The sequence below is a fragment of the Carcharodon carcharias genome, chromosome 4 (assembly GCF_017639515.1).
Source record: "Carcharodon carcharias isolate sCarCar2 chromosome 4, sCarCar2.pri, whole genome shotgun sequence".
Taxonomy (NCBI): Eukaryota; Metazoa; Chordata; class Chondrichthyes; order Lamniformes; family Lamnidae; genus Carcharodon; species Carcharodon carcharias.
In genome coordinates, this window is record NC_054470.1 from 74,656,818 (window position 1) to 74,677,255 (window position 20,438).

The following is a 20,438-nucleotide window of genomic DNA, read 5'->3' on the forward strand; positions in this document are numbered from 1 at the left end:
ATTTTTGGAATGTAGAGACAGGAGATTTAAAGATTGATTTTGCCAAGCCAGAAACAGGCAGAGAAATCATTTGCTAAAAAACTGCTGAAAAGAACTGTAAAGAATTTCTCTCTCTCTCTCTCTCTGAAGCTAAAATTGACTCCAACAAGATGAAGTTACCTGAATTTCAATTCAGCTCCAATTTTTTTAAAGGAAACCAGCTAAATTCAAATGGCTGCAATGTTTAACAATTTACACCTCAAGGCCAAGCAAAGGACTTAATCGTATATTCTTTTAATTTTGGTTTTGTAATCTAACTTTTCTTATTTCTGAGATGTGTATGTGTCATCATGTCTTTTATTATTTTTCTTGGGTTTAGTAACTAATAAACTTACTTTTTTTGACTCAAGAAAACCTGGTTTGATTGGCTCCTTATTGAAAAGTAAATACATTTGAATTGGAAAGGCATTTATGGGGAAAAGAAATTGAAAAAAAACCTTTGTTCTGAGCAACCAAAGAAGCTGAAAAAGGAGACTTAGTTCACTCCTCCTCACCTGGTCATAACACCACACATCAAAATGAAGTTATTTAGGCAAACAATGCCCATGAATATGCATTTACACCAATGTAACATAATTGACCTTGGTACTTTTCAAATAATATGCCTCATTCTACTGGGCTGTAAACACTAGCCCTCAAATTCCATGGTGGTTTTCCCAATCTCCCACTGTAACACATACAGCCAAATGGCAGAATTCCTAGGTAAGCGCTGTAACTGGCAATTTGCTGCTGTTTATCCATTTCTTAGGAGGTTCTGCCAATTTTCCACCAGAATTTTGAAGTCATTGCTTTTACCTTCCATGGTATTTTATATCTGTCAAACCCTCTGTATGGAGTTGGGTTGCCATGTTCTAGAGGGCCTTTGTGCCATTCCCTCACATATCCCTTGATCAGCCAAGGGGAGGAGTTTATCCCTATTTACTCAGTCCAGATGTCATAATTTTGAAAACCTCTCTCAAATATCCTCCTAACCTTCTCTTCTCCAAAGAGAACAGCTAAAGCTTCTCCAATCTATCTGCGTAATTGAAGCTCCCCATCATTGGAACCATTCTCGTAAATCTTTTCTGTTCTTTCTAATGGTTTCACATCCTTCCTAGGATCAGACACAATACTCCAGTTGAGGAGAAACCTGTATTTTATACAGGTTCTTCAAGCTTCCTTGCTTTTACTCTATGCCCCTATTAAGAAGCCAAGATCCAGCCTGCTTTATTAAACACCTTCTCGACCTTCCCTGCTGCCTTCAATGACTTATGCACTGAGGCACCCTGGCCCCTCTGCTCCTCACCCCCATTTAGAATTGTACCCTTTATTTTATATTGTCTCTCCTCATTTTTCCTACCAAACCCAATCACTTCACATTTCTCTGCATTACATTTCATCTGCCATTTATCTGCACATTCCACCATAGTGTCTATGTCCTCTTGAAAATCTATCTTTATCCTCCCTGCTGTTCACAATAGCCTGAATTTGCGCTCGTCATGCACGCATGAACAGTGGGCTCAAAAGCAGATGTGCTATCCACTCTTGTCTGCTATCACAGTCCGAACCCGATTTCACGCTGTTGGGCCAACTAAAGGCCGGTCAGCGTGAAACACACACTGGCATTGGCTCAGCGCTGCCGCCAGGGGCACTGAAGGGTACACTCAGCAGAAGACCCCTAAGAAACCTTGTAAGCCAAAGAGTCCTCCAGAAAGTACAGGAAATGCAATGAACTGTCAGAAAACCACCTACAACCAACTCTCACCTAAACTCCTACCTACTCATATTGCCACATCTCTAGTCGACTTTTATCCCACCCTGGATTTCAAATAAAAACAGATTGGCCGCCTGGTCTTGTGGTCCATGTGCCAACGGCTAAATCTCACGGACCACATAAAATTCAGACAATTGCCATTTTAATGGGCTTAATGACCCTCTTAATTATTGTCTGGCATGCGCCAGACTCCCACACTGCTCACATCCAGTCCCACTGACTGTAATATGGCACAACAATGTGATGTCAGGCCGCTCGCCCAATGTCTTCATGCGCGATTTCATGCGAGTTCAGGTTGCCCACGTGCATGCTCCGAAAGTGTAAAAATCTGGCCAATATTTCCAAATTTTGTCATATAAAACTTTTGAAATTATGCCCTATACCAAAGTCAAGGTCATTAATATAGATCTAGAAAAGCAATAGTCCTAACACTTGGGAACCTCGCTGTATATCTTCTTCCAGTCCGTTCATCTCCTTTCCCTGTTTTCTGTCAATCAGTCAGCTTTGCACGTATGCTGCCACTTATTTTAACTTGGTTGATATATGAGATTTATTTAAGACTACATCAAATGCCTTTTGGAAATCCATGTACACCACATCAGCCACATGACTTTAATCAACCGTCTCTGTTACCTCATCAAAGTACTCAAGAAAGTTAGTTAAACATGATTTAGCATTCCTTACTTCATCCACATTTGTCCAAGTGACTGTTGTTACCGAGGGGGTGAGAGAAAATTATTGAACTCCCTGTCTCCTTCCCAACCGTCTGTACTCAGTGATTTTTTTGAGAGGAAGATGTATGTGTGTTTTTAACCCCTGAGTTTGTGGAATGACCCAGCAGCAGATTTTTCATGGGTTAAAACAAAGAAAGATGATTATCTATTTAAGCACTCACCCCACAATCGAATGTAATGGCATCCACCCACACATTCACGCACACAAACACACTAAAGGAAAGTATTGTTGGAGGGAATAGTCCATTTTAACATGTTATGAAAAAAGGGAATAGTTCATAATTCACATGGTTGTCTTGTTTTGGAAAAAGTATGTTGCAGGCCTGATGGAGGGTTTTCTTCACACCCAAAATGCAGTTTAGGTGAGTTCAACAGTTGAAGTAATATATAGAGGGTATTTGCAGGATTTTCTCAAGGTGATGGACTTCCTAGATCACAAAGTCAGTTACTTGTGGTTGCATTACCAGAGGGTCAGTTTGCTATTTTGGTGGACAAGAAATGGAACAGGCTTGGAGATCTTATGATGTTACTGCCTTCAGATCTTTCTCAGGCACAGGTATCACTGCATTTTCTGTCTCCCTTTTTCTGCAGACAGCATTTTTTATTTAAGGATTCAGTAGGACAAACATGGCTGTTACACCATGTGACCTGAAGAAGTCAGAGGGTAGCAGTGGAAGGGTGCTTTTCTGAATGGAGAGCTGTGACTAGTGGAGTTCCGCAGGGATCAGTGCTGGGACCTTTACTGTTTGTATGATACATAAATGATTTGGAGGAAAATGTAACTGGGCTAATTAGTAAGTTTGCAGACGAAACTAAGGTTGGAGAAGTTGCAGATAGTGAAGAGGATTGTCAAAGGATACAACAGGATATAGATCGGTTGGAGACTTGGGCGGAGAAATGGCAGATGGAGTTTAATCGGACAAATGCGAGGTAATGCATTTTGGAAGGTCTAATACAGGTAGGAATTATACAGTAAATGGTAGAACCCTTAAGTGCATTGACGGACAGAGGGATCTGGGTGTACAGGTCCACAGGTCACTGAAAGTGGCTAAGCATGTGGATAAGGTAGTCAGGAAGCATATGGCATGCTTGCCTTCATTGGCAGGGGTATTGAGTATAAAAGCTGGGAAGTCATGCTGTAGCTGTATAGAACCTTGGTTAGGCCACACTTGGAATATTGCGTATAATTCTGGTCGCCACATTAACAGAAGGATATGGAGGTGTTGGAGAGGGTGCAGAGAAGGTTTACCAGGATGCTGCCTGGTCTGGAGGTTATTAGCTATGAGGAGTGGTTGGAGAAACTCGGATTGTTCTCACTAGAGCGACGGAGATTGAGGGGCGACTTGATAGAAGTTTACAAAATTATGAGTGGTATGGACAGAGTAGATAGTCAGAAGCTTTTTCCCAGGGTGGAAGAGTCAATTACTAGGGGACACAGGTTTAAGTTGAGAGGAGAAAACTATAGAGGAGATGTGCGGGGCAAGTTTTTTACGCAGGGGGTAGTGAGTGTCTGGAATTCGCTGCCAGAGGACATGGTGGAAGCAGGTACGATAGTGGTGTTTAAGAGGCAGCTTGACAAATACATGAATAGGATGGGAATAGAGGGATATGGACCCTAGAAGTGCAAAAGGTTTTAGTTGACAGGCAATATGATCAGCGCAGGCTTGGAGGGCCAAAGGGCCTGTTCCTGTACTATACTTTTCTTTGTTCTTTGTTCTTTGTATGGTTTCTTTACCAAATATTGTGGTGTTCTTACATTGATGAGCCACATCCTGCTTTATTGTTTCTGGATTACTGTCCCATTGATTAAGATCCAACTTTGCTGGGTTAAAACATTTACTTTTTCAAAAGGGGCATTTAATTCAGGAATGTCTTCTGATGGTTTATTAGAATATATGTAGTTAACACCTATTAGACTGGAATTCACCTTTTGTCCTTTTGAGAAAATGAGCCAATTCTTTGACTGGGGTATGGACTCCACACAGCAGTGTCACCTGATGTTTATCGGCCATTTTGTCGGAGCATCTTGTCCATTTTAAGAGAAAAAATCAATTCAAAGATTCCACATTGAACAAAGCTCATATGTTAGAAGTTATGAAAATGACGCTTTTAATGGGCATGACACTATTCATTTTGTCCTGAATTATCTTTTCTAAAAGCTTTCCCACCGCTGAGGTTAAACTGTCAAGCCTGTAGTTACTGGGCTTATCCTTAAACCATTTTGTAAATAAAAATGTAACATATGAAGTCCTCCTCTACTCTGTTACCACCCCTGTATCCAAGGAGAATTAGAAGATTATGGCCAGTACCTCTGCAATTTCTACCCTTCTTTCCCTTAGCTTTTTGGATGCATCTCATTCAGCACTAAAGACGTTTCACTTTTAACTACACCCAGCCTATCCAATACCCCATCTTTATAATTTTTAGCTCATTCTGTGTCTCAGCTACCTCTTCTTTCATCGTGACTTAGGAAGCATCTTCTTCTTTGGTAAAGATAAACACAAAATACTCATTTAGTAACTCAGCCATGCCCTCGGCCTTCATAATTAAATTCCTTTTTTTGTCCCTAACTCCTTTTACCACTTTTTCACTATTCATATACCAATAGAGATTTTTGGATCCTCTTTTATGTTAGCTGATAGTCTCCTCGTACTTTTTCTTGGCTTCTCTTAATTTTTTCACTTTCCCTCTGAACTTTCTGTATGGAACTTGGCTCACGATTGTATAATCCACATGATATCTGCCATATGTACCATTTTTCTACCTTATCTTACCCTCTACATCTCTTTAATCAACAAGGGAGTTCTGGATTTGGTTATCCTACTATCCCTCCTTGTAGGAACATATCTTGACTGTACTTGAACTACCTCTTCTTTGAAGTCTGTTCTATTACAGTTTTGTTTGCTAGTCTTTGGTTCCAATTTACCTTGGTCAGATCTGTTCTCACCCCATTGAAATTGGCCATTTCCTAATTGATTATTTTTACTCTAGACTGTTCCTTGTCTTTTTCCATAGCTAACCTAAACTTCATGCTATTATGATCACTGTCCCCTAAATGTTCCCCTGCTGACACTTGATCAAATTGACCTACCTCATTCTCCAGAACCAGATCTAGCAATTACTCATCCTCACTGGGCCAAGAACATAGTGATCCAGAAAATTCTCTTGAAGATGCTTCTTAAAATTTTCCTTCTCTATATCCTTTACCCTATTACTATCCTAGTGTACCTTAGGATAATTAAAGTCTCCCATTATAAGTGCACTATAGCTTTTGTATCTCTCTGTAATTTCCTTGCAAATTTATTCCTCTATATCTTTGCCACTAGTTGGAAATAGTGCTGCCTAGTTGGTGAATGACATGAAACAAAGATTTTCTACTCTGCAGGCCGCTGCTGGACAGCTAGAAATGAAAAGGAAACTTTGAGCAAACAGACAGTGAGCATATTGGATTTCTCAGGAATACTCTCACTGATGATACCAAGGTATTGGAATTTGAGTCCAAGATATGAGGAAGGTCAGGTTGAATGCCATTGGAATTCACTGAAGAGAAGTTGGGATCAGTCTAATTGCCTGTCATGGACTTATCCAGTCCCATTCAGTCCTATGTTCATATATCAGCATGAAAGCCGAATTTGAAGACCTGTTACAGTGGAATTGTTTCTGCACCCATAGCTCAATGGTCACCACTAAAACTTAGCCTTCAACCCAATCATGCATGCAAAATCATAGGAATAGGCAGGCAGTTGTCAAGTTGCTGTCAGTCACTTGAGAAGGAAAGCACTGCAAAGCACATAGGTACCTTCAGAGGAAAAAAGACGTGCAGTTCCACTCAAATAGGATTGTCTAGATTTGTAACACAAAGAGATCCTTGGCTTGTGGAATCCCAAGTTGATCCAATAATGACCTCTCCTTTCAATGGAAGCAGGGTTAAACATACTATAAAGAACATGATATACTAGCAACAGTTGCACAAGGGGACAACACTGGACTTGTCAATTTATCACATTACACAATGCACTTTTCCATCAAGAGCACTATATGTTCAACAGCATGAATATTTCAGTCATTACTTAAAAGTCTTAACAAAATAAAATAGAGAAGATCCAGGACCTGAGTTCAACTGTATTTATAAAATTGTGAACTTAAGTCCATGTACAAGCCTGAAAGGAATAATTCAACACTGAGCACCTGTCTTGTCTATGACATTTTGGTCACTTGCTGAGGTGATTTAGAAGGTCTTCATTCTTAACATCTCTCTTAGGTTTGTTTTTTTCAGCTTCTCTTGACATGCATTGGTACACCTTTAAAACTACTAGCATTATTCTCTCAATTTGCTGTGGTTCATGGCAAATTACCTCCAGAGTGATTTTTCTGATGCTTTATTTCATTAAGTCTAAAGCTTGCTCTATTATGTTTCTGCCTTATGAATGTATATCATTGCAGGTTCTTCCTTTTGCGGTGTAGGGTTTTGCCCAAGTTATCATTATTCATTTTTTGAACAGGCATCCCAAAGCAAAACTTGCTTTCTGACTCACCCTTCGCCAGTTGAGTAAATATTGATTTGAGTGTGTCATGAAGCCAAGGGTTAACTTATATGATTTTTTTGTCAATGTTCGCAGCCCCATCTGAATGTTGAGATAACACTTCCTGTTAATAAAAGACAGAATTTTACTTCTACACTCATGGATGCCAATGTAATTAGCGCTGTGCACTTGAAGAGGAGCAAAGGACTGAAAAACTACTTCTGCATTTGCAGCTAGTGCTACAGTCCAGTGTTGAAACTGATCTACACCAGTGCATGATATGGTTACCGTTGTGAACTTCTTATTGGCTCAACCACCTGATGTTTCATTTTGCTGCCGAAATGGATCCAGTGGCTACTTTGATTGAGAATGTCATCAAAGCATTCCCCTTTGCCAACCAACCTGGATCCAGCAACTGATACTAGGTCGGGGATTGAGACATAGGCTGGGATTTTCCACTCCCACCTGTGGCGGGTGGGAATGAAAAATATTGTGCAAAACCAAAAATCGGTTCTACGTTGTTGTAAAGCCAGGTTGCAATCACACACTCCAGCCTTCAATGGCGGGCCACGTTTCCTGCCATAGCACGTCAGGAATGTCATTTTAATACATTGGCATCTCACTAAAGGGACTGTTCGCCAGAATCACCCCCTCACACTGGATCAACAGGGTATACTGGTACCCAATTAGACCAGCATGTTTCACAACGGGTACCTGTAACCTACGCTTCACTTGTGACTTTGAGATTCGTTCACCTACCATGCATCACACAATGCTCACAGCAACTCAGACTCAACGCCAGGCTTCGCAGGTAGCACCACATCACTTTCAAGGGGGTGTCACAGGCACGTATCTACCTACTAGACCAGCAGTAAGGTGGGGGTGGTTTTTATTGTTTTGCAGGGCAAGGCCTCCACTGGGGAAGGGGGGAAACTGGCCAGAGGAAAGGGAAGGGGCTGCAGGGCAAGGCCTCTACTGGCGTTCGGGCGGTGGTGGGGGGGGGAGGTGAAGAATGGGGCAAGTTGCACGCAGACACATGACTGGGGAAGGGGGTACAGAGGGAAGCATTCTCAGTGCCAGGATTGGGAGAGAGTAGATTACAGAATGACATAAGTGATTTTGGGCCAGAGTGGGAGGGTTGCTGAGTGAAGAGGCGCTCAATGTTGAGCTTGCAAAGGCTATCCTTGTCTCAGTCCAGGCAGGGGGAAGGCATGTCAGTCCAGTCTCAGTCATGCCCAGAATGTTGTGCACAGGGCATTGTTGTAACATCACGCATGTTGGGCATGGGGGTGAGGGGGGGAGGTGTTCTAGCATCATACTGGGCTGTAGGTGGCACACTCAGTCAGGGGAGGCATGTGCAGCCTGTAGGTGGGGAAAAGGTATTGTGGGGCATTCAAAAGTGTTGGTGGGGTGGGGGTGTGTATGTATTTCATAAGCACATAAGCACATCTACCCCACCATGTTCAGGGGGTAACAAAAGGATATTCACCACAATCACGATGCGATCAAGGAATACAGGGGGAGGATTGAGAGGTCTTGGAGGGAGGGAAGCCTGAACATTAAACTCCTCTAGGACGACAGGAGGGTTTTCCACACTCACACAGGGAGGTTCCAAGCTGGTCTGGTATTGAGACATTAGCACCACCATCTTCCAACCTGCGGTGATGGCACAGTACACAATTAAAATGAGGAGATACTCTGCCAGTGAGGTGGGCTATGCACTTGGAGAGACACAGGGCATAAGTGCGCTGCAACTAGGGCAGGTGAAAAGGATACTGTGGGTGCCAGTTCAACAGAAGGAGAGGTCACACATTTCAAAGAATCATAAAAAATTTATGGCACAGAAAGAGGCCACTTGGCCCATCATGTCTAGGTGCTGAAAAATGAGCCTCGCAGCTTAATTCCACTTTCCAGCATTAGGTCCGTAGCCCTGCTGGTTACAGCACTTCAAGTGCATATCCAAACACCTTTTAAATGAGTTGATGGTTTCTGCCTCTACTACCCTTTCAGGTAGTGAGTTCCAGAACTCTACAACCCTCTGGGTGAAAAAAATCTTTCCTCATCTCCCCTCTAAACCTTCTACCTATCACTTTAAATCTATATCCCCTAGTCACTGACCTCTCTGCTAAGGTAAATAGATCCTTCCCATCCACTCTCTCCAGGCCCCTCACAATTTTGTACATCTTAATCAAATCTACCCTCATCATCCTCTGTTCCAAGGAGAACAACCCTACCCAATTTTTCCTCATAGCTGCAATTTTCCAGTCTTGGCAACATCCTTGTAAATCTCCTCTGTGCCCTCTCTAGTCCAATTACATCCTTTCTGTAATGAGGTGACCGGAACTGCACACAGTGCTCAAGTTGTGGCCTAATTAATGTTAAATATGGTTCTAGCATAACCTCCTTGCTCTTGTATTCTTTGCCTCAGCGAATAAATGAAAGGATTCCATATACCTTCTTAACCAACTTATCAACTTGTCCTGCGCCCTTCAGGAATCTATGGATATTCACTCCAAGGCCCCTTATTTCCTCTACACCTCTCAGTATTCTCCCATTTATTGTGTAATCCTTTGCTGTGTTTGACCTCCCCAAATGCATCACCTCACACTTCTCTGGGTTGAATTCCATTTGCCACTTTTCTGCTCACCTGACCGGTCCATTGGTATCTTCCTGCAGTCTACAGGACATGAGAATATAAGAAATAGGAGCAGGAGTAGACCATTCGACCCCTCAAGCCTGCTCCGCCATTCAATATGATCATGGCTGATCTTCTTATGTTTCAATTTCCACATTGCCGTCTAGTCCCCATAACCTTTGAAAGCTATCCTCCTTACTATCAACCACACAGCCAATTTTTGTCTCATCTGCAAATTTCTTGGCCATTATCCTTACATCTAAATTTTTAGTATATACCATAAAAAGCAGGGGACCTAGAACTGGGCCCTGTGGAAACCCACTGGAAACAGCCTTCCAGCTACAAAATCACCCGTCAACAATTACCCTTTGTTTCCTGCACTGGGACAATTTTGTATCCAGCTTGCTACATGCCCTTGGATCCCATGGGCTTTTTTTTTAATCAGTCTGCCATGTGGGACCTTGTCAAAAACTTTGCTAAAGTCCATCAACTGCATTATACTCATCGACCCTCCTTGTCACTTCCTCAAAAAAATTCAATCAAATTAGTTAGACGCATCCTTCCCTTAACAAATCCATGCTGACTGTCCTTGATTAATCTCTGCCTTTCTAAATGACAGTTTATCCTGTCCCTCAGACCTGATTCCAATAATTTGCCTACCACCAATGCCAGACTGACTTGCCTGTAATTATTCCGTTTATCCCTCACTCCATTTTTAAACAAAGATACAACATTAGCAGATCTCTAATCCTCTAGCATCATGCCTGTATTGAGTGAGGATTGGAAAATGATGGTTGGACCCTCCGCTATTTCCCCCTTGGCTTCTTCCAACAGCCTGGGGTACATTTCATCTGGACCTGGTGATTTATCCACTTGCAAAATGTTAACCCCCTTAATAGTTCCTCTCTCCCTATGTTTAGTACATTCAACACATCATACTCCCCCTCCTTAACTACAATGTCTTTTGCTCTGCTTTAGTTTTTTCTGCTGCTGAGGACTCAAATGAGAATTACAATGGGTCAGGGTACAGAAGAATGTTGATGGGTGCACATACTAAAATGCTTGGTGCATTGAGAAGCCTGCCAGAAGGTCCGCATTCAATGTCAATGAAGGAGTCTGCCGCCAACTTGACAAAGGGCCTTGTGCAAAAAGTAGAACCAATGCTTTCCAGCATGAGATAGGTGGCCATCCATCAACACACTTGTACAACCAATCATGATGCAGCATCTCATAGCTGATTTCTCAGAAACTATTGCAGCAAAGCAGCTGCTGCCAACACCTGAGTGTAGCTCTGGGAGCTCAGACAATTGCTATCAGAGCTTGGTTTTCAAGGGGATGTCAAAGCAGACCAGCAATCTGTCCTCCAACAGATTACTGGGATTGATAAAGTTCTGCCTGGCGGAGAGGCAGTGGCTCTATGGAACACAAATCTGCTGCACTCTCTCAGGATGATGCAGCTCTCAGCTTTCACCCTTTCCACTCTACCAGTGCCCTTGCTGTTGCCTGTCAGCCCAGAATTCTGCAGCCCGCGCTGAGATGTGCAGTTGGAAGCCTGATCTTCTCGGGCCAGAGTGTGCTCAAGGTTGTCCTTTGCAATCTCCCCCACAGATTGTTAGCAGTCTTCTAGCAGTCATGCTGTAGTCACTGGGGTAGTGCCTCGCAGGAGTACCAGGGCAGACAAAGGTAAATGGTGTACCAGGGCAGAGTCGCAAATGGTGCTGAACATTGTGCAATCATCAGTGAATATGCACTGAACAGGCACTAAGGGAATGCACAAGAGTGATTCATTTATTTTTGTATGCAATATGCCCATTATTTATTTTATTAATTTAGATTGCATTTTGTGTATTTTGTATTGGCTTTATTTTTACACTGTGGCCAAGATGACAATGTAACAGTCAGTGCCAGAAAGTATGGAGTGTAGAAGTGTTGGGGAATGGGGAACTAATGTTGAAGTTACTGGGATCTCTATTGAATTGTTTGTACATGTGCAGGCCAGACAGAAAGATTGCAGCCTCCTTTCTTCTCTTCTGCCTCCTCCTCATCTTCAGTGACTCAAGCTCTGCCTCCTAGCTCTGCATTGGAGCATTCCTCCAGCATTTCCTCCTGCTGGCACTCCTTTTCTTCAGAATCCAGCCAGTCAGGTGGTGGAATGAGCAGCTCACTCATGATGACAGGGTTGGTGCAGGTTGCAGCATACGATAACAAATCTTACGACCCACTTCTCCAGAGGGTTCGTTTCAGTCCACGTGATATCAAGAAACAGCTGAAGACAATGGATACCGCAAAGGCTATGGCCCCTGATAATAAAAACAGAATTACTGGAAAAACTCAGCAGGTCTGGCATCATCGGCGGAGAAGAAAAGAGTTGACGTTTCAAGTCCTCATGACCCTTCGACAGAAATTGAGTGAATCCAAGAAAAGGGTGAAATATAAGCTGGTTGAAGGTGTGTGGGGGTGGTGGGGGGTTGGGTGGGGGGAGAGAAGTGGAGGGGGGTGGTATGGTGGTAGGGACAAGCAAGCAGTGATAGAAGCAGATCATCAAAAGATGTCACAGACAACAGAACAAAAGAACACATAGGTGTTAAAGTTGGTGATATTATCTAAACGAATGTGCTAATTAAGAATGGATGGTAGGGCACTCAAGGTATAGCTCTAGTTGGGGTGGGGGATCATAAAAGATTTAAAAATAATGGAAATAGGTGGGAAAAGAAAAATCCATATAATTTATTGGAAAAACAAAAGGAAGGGGGAAGAGACAGAAAGGAGGTGGGGATGGAGGAAGGAGCACAAGACCTAAAGTTGTTGAATTCAATATTCAGTCCGGAAGGCTGTAAAGTGCCTAGTCGGAAGATGAGGTGTTGTTCCTCCAGTTTGCGTTGGGCTTCACTGGAACAATGCAGCAAGCCAAGGACAGACATGTGGGCAAGAGAGCAGGGTGGAGTGTTAAAATGGCAAGCGAAAGGGAGGTTTGGGTCATTCTTGCAGACAGACCGCAGGTGTTCTGCAAAGCGGTCGCCCAGTTTACGTTTGGTCTCTCCAATGTAGAGGAGACCACATTGGGAGCAACGAATGCAGTAGTCTAAGTTGGTGGAAATGCAAGTGAAATGCTGCTTCACTTGAAAGGAGTGTTTGGGCCTTTGGACGGTGAGGAGAGAGGAAGTGAAGGGGCAGGTGTTACATCTTTTGCGTGGGCATGGGGTGGTGTCATAGGAGGGGGTTGAGGAGTAGGGGGTGATGGAGGAGTGGACCAGGGTGTCCCGGAGGGAACGATCCCTACGGAATGCCGATGGGGGGGTGAAGGGAAGATGTGTTTGGTGGTGGCATCATGTTGGAATTGGCGGAAATGGCGGAGGATGATCCTTTGAATGCAGAGGCTGGTGGGGTGATAAGTGAGGACAAGGGGGACCCTATCATGTTTCTGGGAAGGAGGAGAAGGCATGAGGGCGGATGCGCAGGAGATGGGCCGGATACGGTTGAGGGCCCTGTCAACGACCGTGGGTGGAAAACCTCGGTTAAGGAAGAAGGAGGACATGTCAGAGGAACTGTTTTTGAAGGTAGCATCATCAGAACAGATGCGACGGAGGTGAAGGAACTGAGAGAATGGGATGGAGTCCTTACAGGAAGCAGGGTGTGAGGAGCTGTAGTCGAGGTACCTGTGGGCGTCGGTAGGTTTGTAATGGATATTGGTGGACAGTCTATCACCAGAGATTGAGACAGAGAGGTCAAGGAAGGGAAGGGAAGTGTCAGAGATGGACCATGTGAAAATGATGGAGGGATGGAGATTGGAAGCAAAATTAATAAATTTTTCCAAGTCCCGACGAGAGCATGAAGCAGCACCGAAGTAATCATCGATGTACCGGAGAAAGAGTTGTGGAAGGGGGCCAGAGTAGGAATGGAATAAGGAATGTTCCACATACCCCATAAAGAGACAGGCAAAGCTGGGGCCCATGCGGGTACCCATAGCCATACCTTTTATTTGGAGGAAGTGAGAGGAGTTGAAGGAGAAATTGTTCAGTGTGAGAACAAGTTCAGCCAGACGGAGGAGAGTAGTGGTGGATGGGGATTGTTCGGGCCTCTGTTCGAGGAAGGAGCTAAGGGCCCTCAGACCATCCTGGTGGGGGATGGAGGTGTAGAGGGATTGGACGTCCATGGTGAAGAGGAAGCGGTTGGGGCCAGGGAACTGGAAATTGTTGATGTGACGTAAGGTGTCAGAGGAATCACGGATGTAGGTGGGAAGGGACTGGACAAGGGGAGAGAGAAGGGAGTCAAGATAACGAGAAATGAGTTACGTGGGGCAGGAGCAAGCTGACACAATCAGTCTACCGGGACAGTTCAGTTTACGGATTTTGGGTAGGAGGTAGAAGTGGGCCGTCTGAGGTTGGGCAACTATCAGGTTGGAAGCTGTGGGAGGAAGATCCCCAGAGGAGATGAGGTCAGTGATAGTCCTGGAAACAATGGCTTGATGTTCAGTGGTGGGGTCATGGTCCAGGGAGAGGTAGGAGGAAGTGTCTGCGAGTTGACGCTCAGCCTCCACGAGGTAGAGGTCAGTGCGCCAGACAACAACAGCACCACCCTTGTCAGCGGGTTTGATGACAATGTCAGGGTTGGACCTGAGAGAATGGAATGCAGTAAATTCAGAGAGGGGGAGATTAGAATGGGTGAGAGGAGCAGAGAAATTGAGACGACTAATGTCGCACCGACAGTTCTCAATGAAAAGATCAAGAGAAGGTAAGAATCCAGAGGGAGGGGTCCAGGTGGAGGGAGAATATTGGAGGTGGGTGAAAGGATCCGTCCCAAAGAAGTGAGCCCGGAGACGAAGACGGCGGAAGAAGAGTTCAACATCATGCCGAGCCCGAAATTCATTGAGGTGAGGGCGTAAGGGTATGAAACTAAGTCCTTTGCTGAGAACTGAACGTTCAGCATCAGAGAGGGGAAGGTCAGGGGGTATAGTGAATACACGGCTGGGGCTGGGATTGGAAGATGGGGTGGAGACGGAGGGACAGGCAGGGGTGGAGGGTCCTAGATGGGTGTTGGTGTCGCTGAGTTGTTGGAGCTTGCGTTCCTTAGCACTTGAGAGAAAGAGAAAAAGTTTCTAGTTGAGGCGTCGGATGAGACAAAGAATAAAATGAAACTGGGGGCACGTGCAGCTTTGAAAAAGGGTACAGCGGTGCTGCTGGAGGGAGAGGTCGAGTGTGTTCATATGGCGGCGCATGGCACTGAGTGTGGATCTCAGAATGTGATGGGAACAGCAGTCCGAGAAACGTTTTATGTACCGGAGATACCTGTAATCCTGGGTGGGTTCGAAACATGAGGGGTGGAATTTCAGTTGAAATCCACATGGAGTAAGTCGGAGACGGAGACAGTCACTGAGAAAGGAGATATGGATGTGAAAACACCTTGTCAAACACCAGGAGAGAAATGGAAAGCAATGAAGGTGAGCAAGGCAAAAGAGAGATACGGAAATCTTGTCGCAGAGACGAACAGAACTTCTTCAAGGAGATAGGCATTTCTTGAAGAGCAGTGGCAGTCAATTAAACACAGAGATAAAAACAAAAAAACTGGGGATGCTGGAAATCCAAAACAAAAACAGAATTACCTGGAAAAACTCAGCAGGTCTGGCAGCATCAGCGGAGAAGAAAAGAGTTGACGTTTCGAGTCCTCATGACCCTTCGACAGAACTTGAGTGAATCCAAGAAAGGGGTGAAATATAAGCTGGTTTAAGGTGTGTGGGGTTGGGTGGGGGGAGAGAAGTGGAGGGGGTTGGTGTGGTTGTAGGGACAAACAAGCAGTGATAGAAGCAGATCATCAAAAGATGTCACAGACAACAGAACAAAACAACACATAGGTGTTAAAGTTGGTGATATTATTCTTTTCCCACCTATTTCCATTATTTTTAAATATTTTTAAATCTTTTATGCTCCCCCCACCCCCACTAGAGCTATACCTTGAGTGCCCTACCATCCATTCTTAATTAGCACATTCGTTTAGATAATATCACCAACTTTAACACCTATGTGTTCTTTTGTTCTGTTGTCTGTGACATCTTTTGATGATCTGCTTCTATCACTGCTTGTTTGTCCCTACAACCACACCAACCCCCTCCACTTCTCTCCCCCCACCCAACCCCCCCCACCCCCACACACCTTAAACCAACTTATATTTCACCTCTTTCTTGAATTCACTCAAGTTCTGTCGTAGGGTCATGAGGACTCGAAATATCAACTCTTTTCTTCTCCGCCGATGCTGCCAGACCTGCTGAGTTTTTCCAGGTAATTCTGTTTTTGTTTTGTTTTGGATTTCCAGCATCCACAGTTTTTTTGTTTTTATCTCTGTGTTTTTATCTTTGCCCCTGATAATATTCTGGCTATAGTACTGAAGACTTGTGCTTCAGCACTTGCTATGCCCCTAAACAAGTTGTTCCACAGAAAGCAGGACAAATCCAACTCGGCCAAATACCACCCCATCAGTCTACTCTCCAACATCACCAACATCAGTAAAGTAATGGAAGGGGTCATCAACAGGGCTAACAAGTGGCACTTGCTTAGCAATAACCTGCTCACTGATGCTCAGTTTGGGTTCCGCCAGGATCAGTCAGCTCCTGACCTCATTGCAGCCTTGGTTCAAAAATGGACAAAAGAGCTAAATTCCCGAGGTGAGGTGAGAGTGATTGCCCTTGACATCAAGTGTGGCATCTAGGAGCCCTAGCAAAACTGGAGATAATGGGAATCAGGGGGAAAACTCTCCGCTGGTTGGAATCATATCTAATAGAAAGTAAGATGGTTATGGTTTTTGGAGGTCAATCATCTCAATTCCAGGATATCACTGCAAGAGTTCCTCAGGGTAGTGTCCTAGGCCCAAACATCTTCTGCTGCTTCATCAATGACTTTCCTTCCATCGTAAGGACAGAGGTGGGGATGTTCGCTGATGATTGTACAATGTTCAGCACCATTTGTGACTCCTCAGATACTGAAGCAGTTCATGTGCAAATGCAGCAAGACCTGGACAATATCCAGGCTTGGGCTGATATGTGGCAAGTAACATTCATGCCACACATGTGCCAGGCAATGACCATCTCCAACAAGAGAGAAGAATCTAATCATTGCCCCTTGACATTCAATGGCATTACCATTGCTGAATCCCCCACCATCAACATCCTGGGGGTTACCATTGACCAGGAACTGAACTGGGCTAGCCATATAAAATACTGTGTCTACAAAAGCAGGTCAGAGGCTAGGAATCCTGTGGTGAGTAACTCACCTCCTGACTCCCCAAAGCCTGCCCCCACCTACAAGGCACAAGCCAGGAGTATGATGGAATACTCCCCAGTAACTTGGATGAGTTCAGCTCCAACAACACTCAAGAAACTCATCACCATCCAGGACAAAGCAGCCCACTTGATTGGTACCCCATCCTCAAACATTCTTTCCCTCCACCACTGATGTAACGTGGCAGCAGTGTGCACCATCTACAAGGTGCACTGCAAGAACTCACCATGGTTCCTCACTCAGCACCTTCCAAACCCATAACCACTATCATCTTGGATAAGGGCAGCAGATAGATAGGAACACTACTACCTGGAAGTTCCCCTCCAAGCCACTCACCATCCTGACTTGGAAATATTGCCATTCCTACATTGTCACTGTTTCAAAATCCTGGGATTCTCTCCCCAACAGCACTGTGGGTGTACTTAAACCACAGGGACTGCAGTGGTTCAAGAAGGCAACTCCCAACCACCTTCTCAAGGGCAATTAGGGATGGGCAATAAATGCTGACCCAGCCAGTGGCGCCCAAAGTCCATGAATGAATTAAAAACCTCAGCTAATTACTGCAGAGCTTAACAAAGCAGTTCAGGCATTGCTTCAGGGTGTTAATGGCCTGTTCTAGCCTGTTTTTAGCTGAATGCATCTTGTTATATGCTGCTACACACATGTGCTGCGATTGAGGATTTAAATCACGAACCATATGTCATTGGTGGATAGTTCTTGCCATCCCCTGCAGCCACCCTTTGGTTTGTTGTGCTGGTTGAAATATACTTGATATAGAGATCTCCTGCAGAATGAATGTGTCATGACTGCTGCCAGGATTCTGGGCATTGATCTGCATAATGCACTGTTTGTGGTCACACATCAGTTGCATGTTACAAGAAGGGAATCCTTTTCGGTTCAGATATACAGAAGAATTATCATGAGGAACATGCAAAGCAATCACACTCTTCCCTCCTGAGTTGTTTTAAAAGTCTGCAAGTTTAACTCTGGACAGTGAAAATGCTGTTTTTAAAAAAAAACACACATTAACAGCTGGGGGCACCAGGTGAGAGAAGAGTTACTTTCTTTATCTGAGTTAAAGAAGAACTGTTGTTGCTAGGCTAATGGCTCTTGCTGATTGGTTGAAAACACCTGGCCTGAGAGAAGTATTCTCTGAACATTTTACTCTTTTTGAACTCAAAAGTCAGAGAGTATGTGCCTTGGAGGCAGGCTGCAAAAGAAACACTCTCTCCATCTTTCTCTCCCCCTTGTATTACATGGAGCCAGGAGTGGGTTAGCTTTCAGTCAGAAAATTCTCAACAGTATAACTCATCTGTGTTTCGAAAGCGTGCAAGTTGTGACAAGCCAAAGTTATCAAAGACAGTGTCACCAAGGATCCATCTGAAAGGACTTCCAGATCTACTGTGACCAGAATTCTGTCAGATCAACAGAGTGGAGGCCTTTTCGAACTTCATCCCTTAAAACATGTTCCCATACTTCAGCCTCTGCAGAGGCCATGTTTGTTTTGTCCTGTTTTGTGTTTGTGTTTGTGTTTAAGTGTATGGGTGTTGGGATATCTGTTTTTTCAAAAAGAGAAAAATCGTTACACTTCCAAATTGCAAATTGGATGTTAACCAAGTTAGCAACTTGTATCTAAAAAAACAGTTTAGGCAGAATTTTCCGCTGAGCACGTGAGCATGCGCCTGACCCACTCGAGCATAAACTAGCATGTTATGACGTTGGGCTTGCACGATATTTCAGTTGGCGGGCACGTGCAGAAGTCAGAGCCATGCCCACCATCAATTACGAGGCCAGTTAAGGCCATTAAAAAGGCTATTAAGCTAGATTTTATGTTGCCCGTGCAATTTAGCACTCGGCGCATGGGCAAAACGGGCAGGCAGGCAACCAACAATCTGCTAAACCACACCCAAGAGTGGGATAAAAAGGGTCAGCAGCATTGCCAGTGTGAGTAGTGAGGAGCTTTGGAGATAGTTTGCTGCTGGTTGCTTATTGGTACTTGGCAGCTTCATCTCTATTCATTGTTAGCATTTCCAGGCTTCATTTCAGGATTTATTGGTATCTCCAAGGCCCACGGAGGTTTCAGACCATGTGGAACCTTCCAGGTATCAGACAGTCTTCCTTTACCCTGGTAATGGGGATTGTGGTCTCTGCTGGCAGCACCTCCTCTGAGCAGGAAGAGAGGGGCAGAAGGGAGAGGAAGCCAGATGTCCCAGTGCAGCTTCCAGGGGAGGGACCTGTGGGAGGAGAGATGCAGACACACGGGGTGCCGGGTCAGCAGATAGTCCAAGGCGGAAGGTGCCGCAGAAGTTGCCACTATCCTGCTGCCAGGGTTTACAGGTGGCAATGCAGCTACCTCAACGTGTCAGGTGCAATGCCGAAGGAGGCTCCACCTCTCAAGGGAGACAGTGACCTCAATTTGTCAGATGATTGGGCCTGAGATCAGCTCCGACTGTGTGGGTGGACACCCCATGCCAGTGGCTCTGAAGGTCACTGTTGCCCTCAACTTCTATGCCCCCAGCTCTTTCCAGGGGTCAGTGGGGGATCTGGGTGGAGTCTCCCAATCAGCTGTTTACAGTTGCATCAGGCTGGAACTGACATTTATTCTTTACCATATGGATGAGGTCAGCCAGGCATCTCCCCAGTCATCGCCACGGTCACTGGCAGAGGAGTGAATGAGATGCTGCCATCATCCAGAACTCCCTGAGAGGAGCCCACAGAGATGGCAAGAAACTCGGGTGTCAATGTGAGGTCACTCTGGACTTTCCTGTTCACCACTGATGGACAGGCACTTAGCTGGGATACTAGGTGCCTCATCTATCTCCCAAACTGGCACTCGCTCAAACCTAGTGGGAAGCAGCAGGTTGGGCAAGCCTCCACCTGTATGTGACATCTCTCATTGGTTATGGCTCATCTTCTCCTGAAAGGACAGAGGTGCATCGATTAGTCCACTCTCTAGCTGCAGTGCCATTACAGCCTGGCCAATTCCATCTGAGGAACACCTCGCAGGGCACATCCGAGTCACGGCCCTCAAGCCGCAAGGCACTCAGTCTAAGCAGCCAGGGCTCACCCCCTTAGCCACCTCCAGCATCATTGACAGTTGGCAATCAGACTCTTGCACTCCTGAGGTCCATTGGGGGATGGCCACACTTTAACACTTCTGCAAACTGACCCATGCCAACATGGTACTCACCCTTCCTGGGCGCAGCAGGTCATTGAAGTGCTTCTGGCATTGCACCATGTCATGGCTTCTAACCAGAGCTGCAATCTCCTCCCATGCCCTCTTTGTGAGGTGTAGTGGCCTCCTCCTTCTATCTCTGTGGACAAGAGTGTCCCTCCTGGCAGCCACCTCCTCCAGGGGGACCACGAGGCACTCACCCAAAAAGCTGGGGACAAGTGCCACCCGATCTGCCCTCCCACCTGGCTTCTGCAGCAGCACTCGACTTCATCACACTAGGTAATGAGACACAAAAGAGACATTCTTCAGTG